General features: G+C 45.4%; 1 protein-coding gene across 6 annotated transcripts in view; it reads right to left on the bottom strand.

The window, feature by feature from the left end:
- LOC134936464 (cytokine receptor common subunit beta-like) overlaps positions 1-16,134 on the bottom strand; it is a 172,844-nt gene that overhangs the window by 74,285 nt on the left and 82,425 nt on the right. Inside the window, exons 1-2 of one of the 6 annotated variants that reach the window (XM_063931499.1) lie at positions 5,402-5,453; positions 4,689-4,712 (exon numbers count right to left, since the gene is read on the bottom strand). The exons of 4 other annotated variants lie outside the window; for them this stretch is intronic. The gene's annotated coding sequence lies outside the window, so the exon portion shown is untranslated. Of the gene's footprint in view, positions 1-4,688; positions 4,713-5,401; positions 5,483-16,134 lie in introns of those variants that run through there. One more of the 6 variants, XM_063931500.1, reaches the window with a different exon arrangement.

A 16,134-nucleotide genomic window follows, 5' to 3' on the forward strand; every position in this document is an offset into this window, starting at 1 on the left:
GCAATTTGGAGGCCCTTGCACAAACTGGCTTTATTCTACCTAAGTTGCCCTCCCACAAGTGTGTACTCCGAAAGAGTGTTTAGTGCCGCCGCTCACCTTGTCAGCAATCGGCGTACGAGGTTACATCCAGAAAATGTGGAGAAGATGATGTTCATTAAAATGAATTATAATCAATTCCTCCGCGGAGACATTGACCAGCAGCAATTGCCTCCACAAAGTACACAGGGAGCTGAGATGGTGGATTCCAGTGGGGACGAATTGATAATCTGTGAGGAGGGGGATGTACACGGTGATATATCGGAGGGTGAAGATGAGGTGGACATCTTGCCTCTGTAGAGCCAGTTTGTGCAAGGAGAGATTAATTGCTTCTTTTTTGGGGGGGGTCCAAACCAACCCGTCATATCAGTCACAGTCGTGTGGCAGACCCTGTCACTGAAATGATGGGTTGGTTAAAGTGTGCATGTCCTGTTTTGTTTATACAACATAAGGGTGGGTGGGAGGGTCCAAGGATAATTCCATCTTGCACCTCTTTTTTCTTTTCTTTTTCTTTGCATCATGTGCTGATTGGGGAGGGTTTTTTGGAAGGGACATCCTGCGTGACACTGCAGTGCCACTCCTAGATGGGCCCGGTGTTTGTGTTGGCCACTAGGGTCGCTAATCTTACTCACACAGCTACCTCATTGCGCCTCTTTTTTTCTTTGCGTCATGTGCTGTTTGGGGAGGGTTTTTTGGAAGGGACATCCTGCGTGACACTGCAGTGCCACTCCTAGATGTGCCCGGTGTTTGTGTCGGCCACTAGGGTCGCTAATCTTACTCACACAGTCAGCTACCTCATTGCGCCTCTTTTTTTCTTTGCGTCATGTGCTGTTTGGGGAGGGTTTTTTGGAAGGGCCATCCTGCGTGACACTGCAGTGCCACTCCTAGATGGGCCCGGTGTTTGTGTCGGCCACTAGGGTCGCTTATCTTACTCACACAGCGACCTCGGTGCAAATTTTAGGACTAAAAATAATATTGTGAGGTGTGATGTGTTCAGAATAGGCTGAAAATGAGTGTAAATTATGTTTTTTGAGGTTAATAATACTTTGGGATCAAAATTACCCCCAAATTCTATGATTTAAGCTGTTTTTTAGGGTTTTTTTAAAAAAACACCCGAATCCAAAACACACCCGAATCCGACAAAAAAAATTCGGTGAGGTTTTGCCAAAACGCGGTCGAACCCAAAACACGGCCGCGGAACCGAACCCAAAACCAAAACACAAAACCCGAAAAATTTCCGGCGCTCATCTCTAGGAATTATACGGCAGGATCACTGGATTTATACACCAGTACCACTGGAATTATACTGCAGGATCATTGGATTTATATGCCAGTACCATTGGAATTATACTGCAGGATCATTGGATTTATATGCCAGTACCATTGGAATTATACGGCAGGATCACTGAAATTATACGCCAGTACCACTGTAATTATACGTCAGGATCACTGGACTTATACGGCAAGATCACTGGATTTATACGGCAGGATCACTGTAATTATACGGCAGGATCACTGGAATTATACGGCAGGATCACTGAATTTATACGGCAGTACCGCTAGACATATACGGCAGTATAAATGGACATATACCATACCTCCCAACTTCTGCGCTGAGGAAAGCCGACCCGAAAAGGGGGCATGGCCTTGATTGTGATGGGCGTGGCCTCGCTTGAGTGGGTGTGGCCTCATCCAAATGGACCATTTTCCTGCCTTTTGGGGGCGCCCCGCTCTACTCCTAGCACTGAATACATGCCGTACGCGTGCGCACAGCATGTATTCAGTGATCACCAGATGCTTTACAGAGCAGAGCAGCGGGTGATCAAAGGCTCTCCCAACTGCCCCCCACTCGAGGGACACTGCTGCCCGCAGGTGGGAAAGCGGAACAGGGTCCGAATAGCGGGACTGTCCCGCAGAAAGTGGGACAGTTGGGAGGTATGCATATACGGCAGTATAATTAGACATATACGGCAGTACCACTGGACATATACAGCACAGGGATACCACCACTGGACTGATGCAGGATAACACAGCACCACTGCAATGGACTGGACTTATACAGCAGCACTGGACATATGGCAGCAGAGGACACCGCCACTGTGACTGGACTGATGCAGCACAAGACACTACCACTGAACGGATGCAGGACAACACAGCACCACTGGACTGGACTTATACAACAGCACTGGACATATGGCAGCAGAGGACACCACCATTGTGACTGGACTGATGCAGCACAAGACACCACCACTGGACTGATGCACCACAACACAGCACCACTGGACTAGACTTATACAGCAGCACTTGATCATATGGCAGCAGAGGACACAACCACTGTGACTGGACTGATGCAGCACAAGACAGTAACACTGAACTGATGCAGGACACTGAGGACGGAGACACGTCTTCTCTCTACACTCTCCAATGCCGAAGCGAAAGTGGCGGCGACGCGCAGCGACTTATATGGAATCCAAACCCTGCGAGAATCCAACAGCGGGATAATGACTTGGATCTGGGCTCGGGTGGTGACGTTCGGGCAGGTTCGGTTCTCTGAGAACTGAACCCGCTCATCTCTACTCAATGCCCTTGCTTGCAACAAATCTATTTACATGCAAGCAAACCTGCTTTTTGTTAAGTTAATGAGAGGTGGCAGAGCCAGGTCTTTACACATTGGAGGAGGATACTATGGGCCTAATTTAGATCTGATCGCTGGGATGCGTTTTTTGCTGCCCTGCGATCAGATAGTCGCCGCCTACAGGGGGAGTGTATTTTAGCTGTGCAATTGTACGATCGCATGTGTAGCTTAGCTGCTTGTGCAGTCTCTGTGCAGCCCAGGACTTACTCTTCCAGTGCGATTGAATCCTGCTGATTGGGGCCAGAGCTGACATCAGACACCCTCCCTGCAAACGCTTGAGCCCGTCTGCGTTTTTCCGGACACTCCCTGAAAACGATCATTTGCCACCCACAAACGGCCTCTTCCTGTCAATCACCTTGCGCATGCCCGTGCGAATAGATCCTTTGCACCATCCCGTCGCTTACCACCGATGCATGTTGTAGCTGTTCGACGCACATGCGCATTGCGGTGCATGTGCATGCGCAGCCCTGATCTGATTGCCTGCTGTGCAAAAACACACAGCAGTGATCAGATCTGAATGACCCCCTATCTTTATATAATGTCTGTGAAAGGCCAATGAACATATGCTGATATTAGATGCCCAGAATGCATGGTGATTTTCTTTTACTTGTGTGTTGTTAAAAATTATTTTGTTATTAAAAATACAGTTAAATTGCATTATTCGTAATTTTCTACATATGAAAGCTGATTAAACATTAACATCTTTAACTGAATAATATCTATATGTTAATAGCAGAAGGACAACTTTTATGAGTGACATATTTCTATAATGCCATAGTCTGAGCACATAATATAATATACATTAAATATAAATTAAGGCTCTTGGTCCATAGATTTGCAGAATTGCATTGGTGTTGTAATTGGTTGCTTCGTTTCGGAGTTATTTGGCAAAACGTCCGCCTGCCATTTACAATGCATCACCATTGTGCTCTGGAAAATGTGACAGTTGGTGAACTCTCCCTGTGCACCTGATGGATGCCCTAGAACATGTGACCTGCTGGGCGGTCTGGAAACTGTGACAGTTATTTGCAGACACCCACTAAGCAGGGGTTTTTGCATTTTCGACTCCTAAGGTGGAAAAATGGGGGAAAATGTTCTGCCCAGTAAAACTGGGGATAACAGCTAGTTACATTTGAATGCAACTCTTTTATTATGCAATTAATTGATGTCAAAAACATTTCTGTGTAGATGGCACTGATCTGAATACAGGTTGAGTCTCCCTTATCCAAAATGCTTGGGACCAGAGGTACTTTGGATATGGGATTTTTCCGTATTTTGGAATAATTGCATACCATAATGAGATATCATGGTGATGGGACCTAAATCTAAGCACAGAATGCATTTATGTTACATATACACCTTATACACACAGCCTGAAGGTCATTTTAGCCAATATTTTTTATAACTTTGTGCATTAAACAAAGTGTGTGTACATTCACACAATTCATTTATGTTTCATATACACCTTATACACACAGCCTGAAGGTCATTTAATACAATATTTTTAATAACTTTGTGTATTAAACAAAGTTTGTGTACATTGAGACATCAAAAAACAAAGGTTTCACTATCTCACTCTCACTCAAAAAAGTCCGTATTTCGGAATATTCCGTATTTCGGAATATATGGATATGGGATACTCAACCTGTATTCGGTTGTCAAAAAAGAATGATATTACCAGGTAGCTAATTCTCAAAGCAGCTGTTGTTAATAAATCATTCCTAAATCTATTTCTATAGTAGGAGCTGCTGCCAATCATATTATATATATATATATATATATATATATAGTTATTACTCTGATTAGCCTAAAAGCCATTATGCATAGAGTAGTTTTGTCTTTTGCCAGTGTAGCATTATATTATTATTATTATTATTATTATTATTATTATTATTATTATTACATGTGGAACTTCACCCTATGCGTGCATTTAGTTTCTTCATCTAATAAAAAACCCCACTGAGAACTGTTCCACTCCAAAGCCTGCATCACCATTCAGGAATTACTGTCCACTTACCATTCTGCTGCCACTGTCTGTGCACTGAAAAGATTACATACAAGTTTCTTTAGTACAAATGTGTTATCTATACAGACTTTAGTAACTGCTGGCAGTGCAGCAATTTACAGACACAGTTACAAGTTATGTTTGTGTGTATAACAATAACAGAAACAGACAAAGGCCCTCATTCCGAGTTGTTCGCTCGTTCTTTTTCATCGCATCGCAGTGAAAATCCGCTTAGTACGCATGCGCAAAGTTCGCACTGCGACTGCGCCAAGTAACTTTACTATGAAGAAAGTATTTTTACTCACGGCTTTTTCTTCGCTCCGGCGATCGTAATGTGATTGACAGGAAATGGGTGTTACTGGGCGGAAACATGGCGTTTCAGGGGCGTGTGGCTGAAAACGCTACCGTTTCCGGAAAAAACGCAGGAGTGGCCGGAGAAACGGTGGGAGTGCCTGGGCGAACGCTGGGTGTGTTTGTGACGTCAACCAGGAACGACAAGCACTGAACTGATCGCACAGGCAGAGTAAGTCTGGAGCTACTCTGAAACTGCTAAGTAGTTAGTAATCGCAATATTGCGAATACATCGGTCGCAATTTTAAGAAGCTAAGATTCACTCCCAGTAGGCGGCGGCTTAGCGTGTGTAACTCTGCTAAATTCGCCTTGCGACCGATCAACTCGGAATGAGGGCCAATACGCAAAGAAAACTGTCAGCAATTCTGTGGTACCTCATACAGGCTCTCTTCCTTATGTCGTTCTAACAAAGTTCTTGTAACATCTGCTGGTCCATGTCATTCAACTTCCTCCTTTTCTTTCGCACAGTTTTGAGTTTCGTTTTAGTGAAAGCAAAAACTGCTTTCTGATAATCTGAGTCATCCCCGCTTGGGTAATATTTGCAAAGAACAGCTGTCTCTCTGTAGACTGCAGAAATGCAATTAAATTGTTCTCTTATGATCGCTATATATATATTGCAGGGAAAGAATATACCTATACATGCATTTGGTAGGGTATTCCATACATCTAAAGAGGATGCGGTCGGGATGCCGGCAGTTGGAATCCCGGTGCCGGAATCCCGACACACGCCCATAATTTTAGGATTAGGCTACAGGGGGGGGGGGGGGGGGGGGGGGGGTAGGAGGTTAGGTTTAGGCTAGTGATGGGCGGGTTCCGATCCTCGGGTTCCGATCCCGCCCGAACTTCACCTTTTTTTCCACAAGTCCGATCCTCCCGCCTTGCTCGGTTAACCCGAGCGCGCCCGAACGTCATCATCCCGCGGTCGGATTCTCGCGAGATTCGTATTCTATATAAGGAGCCGCGCGTCGCCGCCATTTTTCACTCGTGCATTGGAGATGATCGTGAGAGGACGTGGCTGGCGTCCTCTCAGTTTCTATGTTCAGTGGGCTGCAAATATCTGTGCTCAGTGTGCTGCAAATATCTGTGCTCAATGTGCTGCAAGTGCAAATATCTACGTTCTCTGCCTGAAAAACGCTCCATATCTGTGCTCAGTGTGCTGCAAATATCTGTGCTCAGTGTGCTAATTGCTTTATTGTGGGGACTGGGGACCAGCAGTATTATATAGTAGGAGGATAGTGCAGAGTTTTGCTGACCAGTGACCACCAGTATTATACGTTCTCTGCCTGAAAAACGCTCCATATCTGTGCTCAGTGTGCTGCAAATATCTGTGCTCAGTGTGCTAATTGCTTTATTGTGGGGACTGGGGACCAGCAGTATTATAAAGTAGGAGGAGAGTGCAGAGTTTTACTGACCAGTGACCACCAGTATTATACGTTCTCTGCCTGAAAAACGCTCCATATCTGTGCTGCATTGTAGTATATAGTAGGAGGACAGTGCAGAATTTGCTGACCACCAGTATAACTATATATATAGCAGTACGTTACAGTAGTCCACTGCTCTACCTCTGTGTCGTCAAGTATACTATCCCATCCATACCTGTGGTGCATTTCAGTTTTGCACAGTTTGCTGACCACCAGTATATATAATATATAGCAATACGGTACAGAAGGCCACTGCTCTACCTACCTCTGTGTCGTCAAGTATAGTATCCATCCATACCTGTGGTGCATTTCAGTTTTGCAGTTTGCTGACCACCAGTATATATAATATATAGCAGTACGGTACAGTAGGCCACTGCTCTACCTACCTCTGTGTCGTCAAGTATACTATCCATCCATACCTGTGGTGCATTTCAGTTTTGCACAGTTTGCTGACCACCAGTATATATAATATATAGCAATACGGTACAGTAGGCCACTGCTCTACCTACCTCTGTGTCGTCAAGTATACTATCCATCCATACCTGTGGTGCATTTCAGTTTACCACAGTTTGCTGACCACCAATATATATAATATATAGCAGTACGGTACAGTAGGCCACTGCTCTACCTACCTCTGTGTCGTCAAGTATACTATCCATCCATACCTGTGGTGCATTTCAGTTTTGCACAGATTGCTGACCACCAGTATATATAATATATAGCAGTACGGTACAGTAGGCCACTGCTCTACCTACCTCTGTGTCGTCAAGTATACTATCCATCCATACCTGTGGTGCATTTCAGTTTTGCACAGTTTGCTGACCACCAGTATATATAATATATAGCAGTACGGTACAGTAGGCCACTGCTCTACCTACCTCTGTGTCGTCAAGTATACTATCCATCCATACCTGTGGTGCATTTCAGTTTTGCACAGTTTGCTGACCACCAGTATATATAATATAAACCAGTACGGTACAGTAGGCCACTGCTCTACCTACCTCTGTGTCGTCAAGTATACTATCCATCCATACCTGTGGTGCATTTCAGTTTTGCACAATTTCCTGACCACCAGTATATATAATATATAGCAGTACGGTACAGTAGGCCACTGCTCTACCTACCTCTGTGTCATCAAGTATACTATCCATCCATACCTGTGGTGCATTTCAGTTTTGCACAGATTGCTGACCACCAGTATATATAATATATAGCAGTACGGTACAGTAGGCCACTGCTCTACCTACCTCTGTGTCGTCAAGTATACTATCCATCCATACCTGTGGTGCATTTCAGTTTTGCGCAGTTTGCTGACCACCATAATATAAAATATAGCAGTACGGTATAGAAGGAAACTGCTCTACCTACCTCTGTGTCGTCAAGTATAGTATCCATCCATACCTGTGGTGCATTTCAGTTTTGCAGTTTGCTGACCACCAGTATATATAATATATAGCAGTATGGTACAGTAGGCCACTGCTCTACCTACCTCTGTGTCGTCAAGTATACTATCCATCCATACCTGTGGTGCATTTCAGTTTTGCACAGTTTGCTGACCACCAGTATATATAATATATAGAAGTACGGTACAGTAGGCCACTGCTCTACCTACCTCTGTGTCGTCAAGTATACTATCCATCCATACCTGTGGTGCATTTCAGTTTTCCACAGTTTGCTGACCACCAATATATATAATATATAGCAGTACGGTACAGTAGGCCACTGCTCTACCTACCTCTGTGTCGTCAAGTATACTATCCATCCATACCTGTGGTGCATTTCAGTTTTGCACAGATTGCTGACCACCAGTATATATAATATATAGCAGTACGGTACAGTAGGCCACTGCTCTACCTACCTCTGTGTCGTCAAGTATACTATCCATCCATACCTGTGGTGCATTTCAGTTTTGCACAGTTTGCTGACCACCAGTATATATAATATATAGCAGTACGGTACAGTAGGCCACTGCTCTACCTACCTCTGTGTCGTCAAGTATACTATCCATCCATACCTGTGGTGCATTTCAGTTTTGCACAGTTTGCTGACCACCAGTATATATAATATAAACCAGTACGGTACAGTAGGCCACTGCTCTACCTACCTCTGTGTCGTCAAGTATACTATCCATCCATACCTGTGGTGCATTTCAGTTTTGCACAATTTCCTGACCACCAGTATATATAATATATAGCAGTACGGTACAGTAGGCCACTGCTCTACCTACCTCTGTGTCATCAAGTATACTATCCATCCATACCTGTGGTGCATTTCAGTTTTGCACAGTTTGCTGACCACCAGTATATATAATATATAGCAGTACGGTACAGTAGGCCACTGCTCTACCTACCTCTGTGTCGTCAAGTATACTATCCATCCATACCTGTGGTGCATTTCAGTTTTGCACATTTTGCTGACCACCAGTATATATAATATATAGCAGTATGGTACAGTAGGCCACTGCTCTACCTACCTCTGTGTCGTCAAGTATACTATCCATCCATACCTGTGGTGCATTTCAGTTTTGCACAGTTTGCTGACCACCAGTATATATAATATATAGCAGTACGGTACAGTAGGCCACTGCTCTACCTACCTCTGTGTCATCAAGTATACTATCCATCCATACCTGTGCTGCATTTCAGTTTTGCACAGTTTGCTGACCACCAGTATATATAATATATAGCAGTACGGTACAGTAGGCCACTGCTCTACCTACCTATGTGTCGTCAAGTATACTATCCATCCATACCTGTGGTGCATTTCAGTTTTGCACAGTTTGCTGACCACCAGTATATATAATATAAAGCAGTACGGTACAGTAGGCCACTGCTCTACCTACCTCTGTGTCGTCAAGTATACTGTCCATCCATACCTGTGGTGCATTTCAGTTTTGCACAATTTCCTGACCACCAGTATATATAATATATAGCAGTACGGTACAGTAGGCCACTGCTCTACCTACCTCTGTGTCGTCAAGTATACTATCCATCCATACCTGTGGTGCATTTCAGTTTTGCACAGATTGCTGACCACCAGTATATATAATATATAGCAGTACGGTACAGTAGGCCACTGCTCTACCTACCTCTGTGTCGTCAAGTATACTATCCATCCATACCTGTGGTGCATTTCAGTTTTGCACAGTTTGCTGACCACCAGTATATATAATATATAGCAGTACGGTACAGTAGGCCACTGCTCTACCTACCTCTGTGTCGTCAAGTATACTATCCATCCATACCTGTGGTGCATTTCAGTTTTGCAAGTTTGCTGACCACCAGTATATATAATATATAGCAGTACGGTACAGTAGGCCACTGCTCTACCTATCTCTGTGTCGTCAAGTATACTATCCATCCATACCTGTGGTGCATTTCAGTCTTCCACAGTTTGCTGACCACCAGTATATATAATATATAGCAGTACGGTACAGTAGGCCACTGCTCTACCTACATCTGTGCCGTCAAGTATACTATCCATCCATACCTGTGGTGCATTTCAGTTTTGCACAGTTTGCTGACCACCAGTATATATAATATATAGCAGTACTTCCAGAAAATGTGAAGAAGATGATGTTCATCAAAATGAATTATAATCAATTCCTCCGTGGAGAAATTCACCAGCAATTGCCTCCTGAAAGTACACAGGGACCTGAGATGGTGTATACCAGTGGGGACGAATTAATAATCTATGAGGAGGGGGATGAACACAGTGAAAGGGGTGAGGAATCGGAGGAAGAGGAGGAGGTGGACATCTTGCCTCTGTAGAGCCAGTTTGTGCAAGGAGAGATTGATTGCTTCTTTTTTGGTGGGGGCCCAAACCAACCAGTCATTTCAGTCACAGTCGTGTGGCAGACCCTGTCTCTGAAATTATGGGTTTGTTAAAGTGTGCATGTCCTGTTTATACAACATAAGGGTGGGTGGGAGGGCCCAAGGACAATTCCATCTTGCACATCTTTTTTCTTTCATTTTTCTTTGCATCATGTGCTGTTTGGGGACTATTTTTGGAAGTGCCATCCTGTCTGACACTGCAGTGCCACTCCTAGATGGGCCAGGTGTTTGTGTCGGCCACTTGGGTCGCTTAGCTTAGTCACACAGCTACCTCATTGCGCCTCTTTTTTTCTTTGTATCATGTGCTGTTTGGGGACTATTTTTTTGAAGTGCCATCCTGTCTGACACTGCAGTGCCACTCCTAGATGGGCCAGGTGTTTGTGTCGGCCACTTGGGTCGCTTAGCTTAGTCACACAGCTACCTTATTGCGCCTCTTTTTTCTTTGCATCATGTGCTGTTTGGGGACTATTTTTTTGAAGTGCCATCCTGTCTGACACTGCAGTGCCACTCCTAGATGGGCCAAGTGTTTGTGTCGGCCACTTGGGTCGCTTAGCTTAGTCACACAGATACCTCATTACGCCTCTTTTTTTCTTTGCATCATGTGCTGTTTGGGGACTATTTTTTTTAAGTGCCATCCTGTCTGACACTGCAGTGCCACTCCTAGATGGGCCAGGTGTTTGTGTCGGCCACTTGTGTCGCTTAGCTTAGTCACACAGCTACCTCATTGCGCCTCTTTTTTTCTTTGCATCATGTGCTGTTTGGGGACTATTTTTTTAGAAGTGCCATCCTGTCTGACACTGCAGTGCCACTCCTAGATGGGCCAGGTGTTTGTGTCGGCCACTTGTGTAGCTTAGCTTAGTCACACAGCTACCTCATTGCGCCTCTTTTTTTCTTTGCATCATGTGCTGTTTGGGGACTATTTTTTTAGAAGTGCCATCCTGTCTGACACTGCAGTGCCACTCCTAGATGGGCCAGGTGTTTGTGTCGGCCACTTGTGTAGCTTAGCTTAGTCACAGAGCTACCTCATTGCGCCTCTTTTTTTCTTTGCATCATGTGCTGTTTGGGGACTATTTTTTTGAAGTGCCATCCTGTCTGACACTGCAGTGCCACTCCTAGATGGGCCAGGTGTTTGTGTCGGCCACTTGGGTCGCTTAGCTTAGTCACACAGCTACCTCATTGCGCCTCTTTTTTTCTTTGCATCATGTGCTGTTTGGGGACTATTTTTTTGAAGTGCCATCCTGTCTGACACTGCAGTGCCACTCCTAGATGGGTCAGGTGTTTGTGTCGGCCACTTGGGTCGCTTAGCTTAGTCACACAGCTACCTCATTGCGCCTCTTTTTTTCTTTGCATCATGTGCTGTTTGGGGACTATTTTTTTGAAGTGCCATCCTGTCTGACACTGCAGTGCCACTCCTAGATGGGCCAGGTGTTTGTGTCGGCCACTTGGGTCGCTTAGCTTAGTCACACAGCTACCTTATTGCGCCTCTTTTTTCTTTGCATCATGTGCTGTTTGGGGACTATTTTTTTGAAGTGCCATCCTGTCTGACACTGCAGTGCCACTCCTAGATGGGCCAAGTGTTTGTGTCGGCCACTTGGGTCGCTTAGCTTAGTCACACAGATACCTCATTACGCCTCTTTTTTTCTTTGCATCATGTGCTCTTTGGGGACTATTTTTTTTAAGTGCCATCCTGTCTGACACTGCAGTGCCACTCCTAGATGGGCCAGGTGTTTGTGTCGGCCACTTGTGTCGCTTAGCTTAGTCACACAGCTACCTCATTGCGCCTCTTTTTTTCTTTGCATCATGTGCTGTTTGGGGACTATTTTTTTAGAAGTGCCATCCTGTCTGACACTGCAGTGCCACTCCTAGATGGGCCAGGTGTTTGTGTCGGCCACTTGTGTAGCTTAGCTTAGTCACACAGTTACCTCATTGCGCCTCTTTTTTTCTTTGCATCATGTGCTGTTTGGGGACTATTTTTTTAGAAGTGCCATCCTGTCTGACACTGCAGTGCCACTCCTAGATGGGCCAGGTGTTTGTGTCGGCCACTTGTGTAGCTTAGCTTAGTCACACAGCTACCTCATTGCGCCTCTTTTTTTCTTTGCATCATGTGCTGTTTGGGGACTATTTTTTTGAAGTGCCATCCTGTCTGACACTGCAGTGCCACTCCTAGATGGGCCAGGTGTTTGTGTCGGCCACTTGGGTCGCTTAGCTTAGTCACACAGCTACCTCATTGCGCCTCTTTTTTTCTTTGCATCATGTGCTGTTTGGGGACTATTTTTTTGAAGTGCCATCCTGTCTGACACTGCAGTGCCACTCCTAGATGGGCCAGGTGTTTGTGTCGGCCACTTGGGTCGCTTAGCTTAGTCACACAGCTACCTTATTGCGCCTCTTTTTTCTTTGCATCATGTGCTGTTTGGGGACTATTTTCTTGAAGTGCCATCCTGTCTGACACTGCAGTGCCACTCCTAGATGGGCCAAGTGTTTGTGTCGGCCACTTGGGTCGCTTAGCTTAGTCACACAGATACCTCATTACGCCTCTTTTTTTCTTTGCATCATGTGCTGTTTGGGGACTATTTTTCTGAAGTGCCATCCTGTCTGACACTGCAGTGCCACTCCTAGATGGGCCAGGTGTTTGTGTCAGCCACTTGTGTCGCTTAGCTTAGTCACACAGCTACCTCATTGCGCCTCTATTTTTCTTTGCATCATGTGCTGTTTGGGGACTATTTTTTTGAAGTGCCATCCTGTCTGACACTGCAGTGCCACTCCTAGATGGGCCAGGTGTTTGTGTCGGCCACTTGGGTCGCTTAGCTTAGTCACACAGCTACCTCATTGCGCCTCTTTTTTTCTTTGCATCATATGCTGTTTGGGGACTATTTTTTTAGAAGTGCCATCCTGTCTGACACTGCAGTGCCACTCCTAGATGGGCCAGGTGTTTGTGTCGGCCACATGTGTAGCTTAGCTTAGTCACACAGCTACCTCATTGCGCCTCTTTTTTTCTTTGCATCATGTGCTGTTTGGGGACTATTTTTTTGAAGTGCCATCCTGTCTGACACTGCAGTGCCACTCCTAGATGGGCCAAGTGTTTGTGTCGGCCACTTGGGTCGCTTAGCTTAGTCATCCAGCGACCTCGGTGCACATTTTAGGACTAAAAATAATATTGTGAGGTGTGAGGTGTTCAGAATAGACTGAAAATGAGTGGAAATTATGGTTATTGAGGTTAATAATACTACGGGATCAAAATGACCCCCAAATTCTATTATTTAAGCTGTTTTTGAGGGTTTTTTTGTAAAAAAAACACCCAAATCCAAAACACACGCGAATCCGACAAAAAATTTTCAGGGAGGTTTTGCCAAAACGCGTCCGAATCCAAAACACGGGCGCGGAACCGAATCCAAAACCAAAACACAAAACCCGAAACATTTCCGGTGCACATCACTAGTTTAGGCTGCAGAATAGGAGGGTTAGGGGGCATTGGAGGAAGGTAAGTATACTTACCTAGTCCATGTAAGGATTTTCGCCATTGGGATGCTGCTGTCAGTCTTATGACTGCCGCCATCCCGACCCCCGGCATTATAATACCCAACTAGTGTGAGTGGGTTAACTTCTAGTCAAACTGTATATGGCCAGCTGAAGCATGTGACTGTGTGTTACACCATACTTGCCTACATTGTAAGTCTCCTCTCTGGGAGAAGCCCGGAGAGAAGACGCTGCAGTAGTCTTCGGGGGGGCGGGGTTGGATGGTGACACCACCAAGCCCCGGCCCCGCTTCGGCAAATGCCGCGATTCGTGGGTCCGCGGGAAGGGGGCGGAGCTAAAATGACACAATTTGCATCATTTTAACCCCTTCCCCACCCGACGGACCCGCAAAAACGGGAGATTATCTCTCCATCCTGCTCGCATCACAAAGGTGCGAGCAGGATGCGGGAGACCTGCCCACTCTTCCGGGGGTGCGGGGGGCTACCCCAAAAAACGGGAGCCTCCTGCAGCTTCCGGGAGAGTAGGTAAGTATGTGTTACACACACACCATGTGGATCCAGTCCCGGCTGGCTCTGACTCTCAGCATTCAATCAATTATGCTGTGAGGAGGCATAGCTGTGCTGGGATGCTCCTGGACCATTGCTGTGCCTCCTCCAAGCATCAGTGAGGACAGAGAGACGGAGAAGGCATGGGGAAGCTGTGGGCAGTGTAGCTGGGTGTAGCGGGTCTGAAGCAGCTGGGCCCACTGCACCTACTATAGCTATGAATTTGGTTGTGTGACAGAGTGCACAAGAAGACGACAAGGCCATGTCACATTGATGGCTTGTTCAGCACTTCAGACATACTGGGCTGGTCCTAGCCCTCTCTCTCTCCCCTAATAATACCTTATCACTAATGCACTCACCTGCCACTGGTGCACAGAACAATGAACATGCGTCACTCAAAAACATCACTCAGGGACACATATCTCCCAACTGTTCATGAATCAGTACAAAAGTTCTGACAATTTGGACTGTGCCAGCTAAATGGGGACAGCTGGGAGATACGAGTTACCTAATATACAGATGGCATAATGGTTTTGGATTGGTTCAACACTACTTAGTATCAAGCAAATGCATGAGGTAACATAGTTAATGATGTTGAAAAGAGACAAAATGGCCATCGGGTTCAACCTCTATTCTGTATTAAGCTGTGCACATTATAATGTACCTGCTGAAGTAATGGTTTAGTACCAATTACAATAATAATAATTTTATTTATATAGTGCTCTTTCCCCAATAGGACTCAAGGTGCTTAACAGATACATAGCATAATATACAGTAGTACAGAAAATAATGAAGTACAGAACAGCTTTTTATAAAATACAGAAGCATGTAGATACTAAAAGGACATTATGGGAATGCTTGAGTAAACAGGAAAGTCTTGAGACTACTTTTGAAGGATTCTATAGTTGGGGCCTCTCGCACTGTGCGGGGAAGTGAGTTCCATAGAGTCGGAGCCGCATGACTAAAGGCTCGATCCCCAGATGAATTACGGGAGATTCTAGGTACTGCTAAAAGTCCTTCATCTATAGATCGCAGTAATTGAGTGGGGCAGTATGGGATCAGAAGCTGCTTCAGGTACCTTGGGCCCTGGTCATGTAGTGCTTTGAAACTCAGTAAGCCAATCTTGAAGATGATTCGCCATCTTCCAGGCAGCCAGTGAAGGGAGTAGAGGATGGGTGCTATGTGACTAGAGCAGGACTGGTTGGTTAACAGCCTGGCAGCTGTGTTTTGCACCAGTTGTAAGCAGTGCAATTCTTTTGCTGGGAGACCAAGGTAGAGGGCATTACAGTAGTCTAATCGAGATGATGCAAATGCATGTATGACTTTTGGTAGATCATCTGAGGGAATTAAGTGCTTGATTCTGGCTATGTTCCTCAGGTGAAAGAATGAGGATTTGATTGTGGCTGATATCTGATGTTTAAGTGTCAAGCCACCATCCAGGACAACGCCAAGATTCCGCACATGATCAGTGGTTTCTAATTCTGAATCCCAGAGTGTAAGTCCAGTAGGTTGGCTATGCTGCAGTCTTGTCCTTTGATGTTGCGGTCCTATCATAAGAACCTCTGTTTTATCCGGGTTCAATCGCAGCCAACTGGCACTCATCCACTCCTGGAGCTCAGCTAGAAAGCCATTTAGGGTTGCTATTGGGTTATCAGTGCCCAGAGCAAAGGACAAGTAGAGTTGTTTATCATCTGCATAGCAGTGGTAGACCAGGCCATGGCACCTGATTATTTCACCCAGCGGGAGCATGTATACTGCAAAAAGCATGGGGGATAGTATAGAACCTTGTGGGACAACACATGGCAATGGCACTGATGGTGATGAGTATACTCCA

This window comes from Pseudophryne corroboree, chromosome 6 (genome assembly GCF_028390025.1).
Source record: "Pseudophryne corroboree isolate aPseCor3 chromosome 6, aPseCor3.hap2, whole genome shotgun sequence".
NCBI lineage: Eukaryota > Metazoa > Chordata > Amphibia > Anura > Myobatrachidae > Pseudophryne > Pseudophryne corroboree.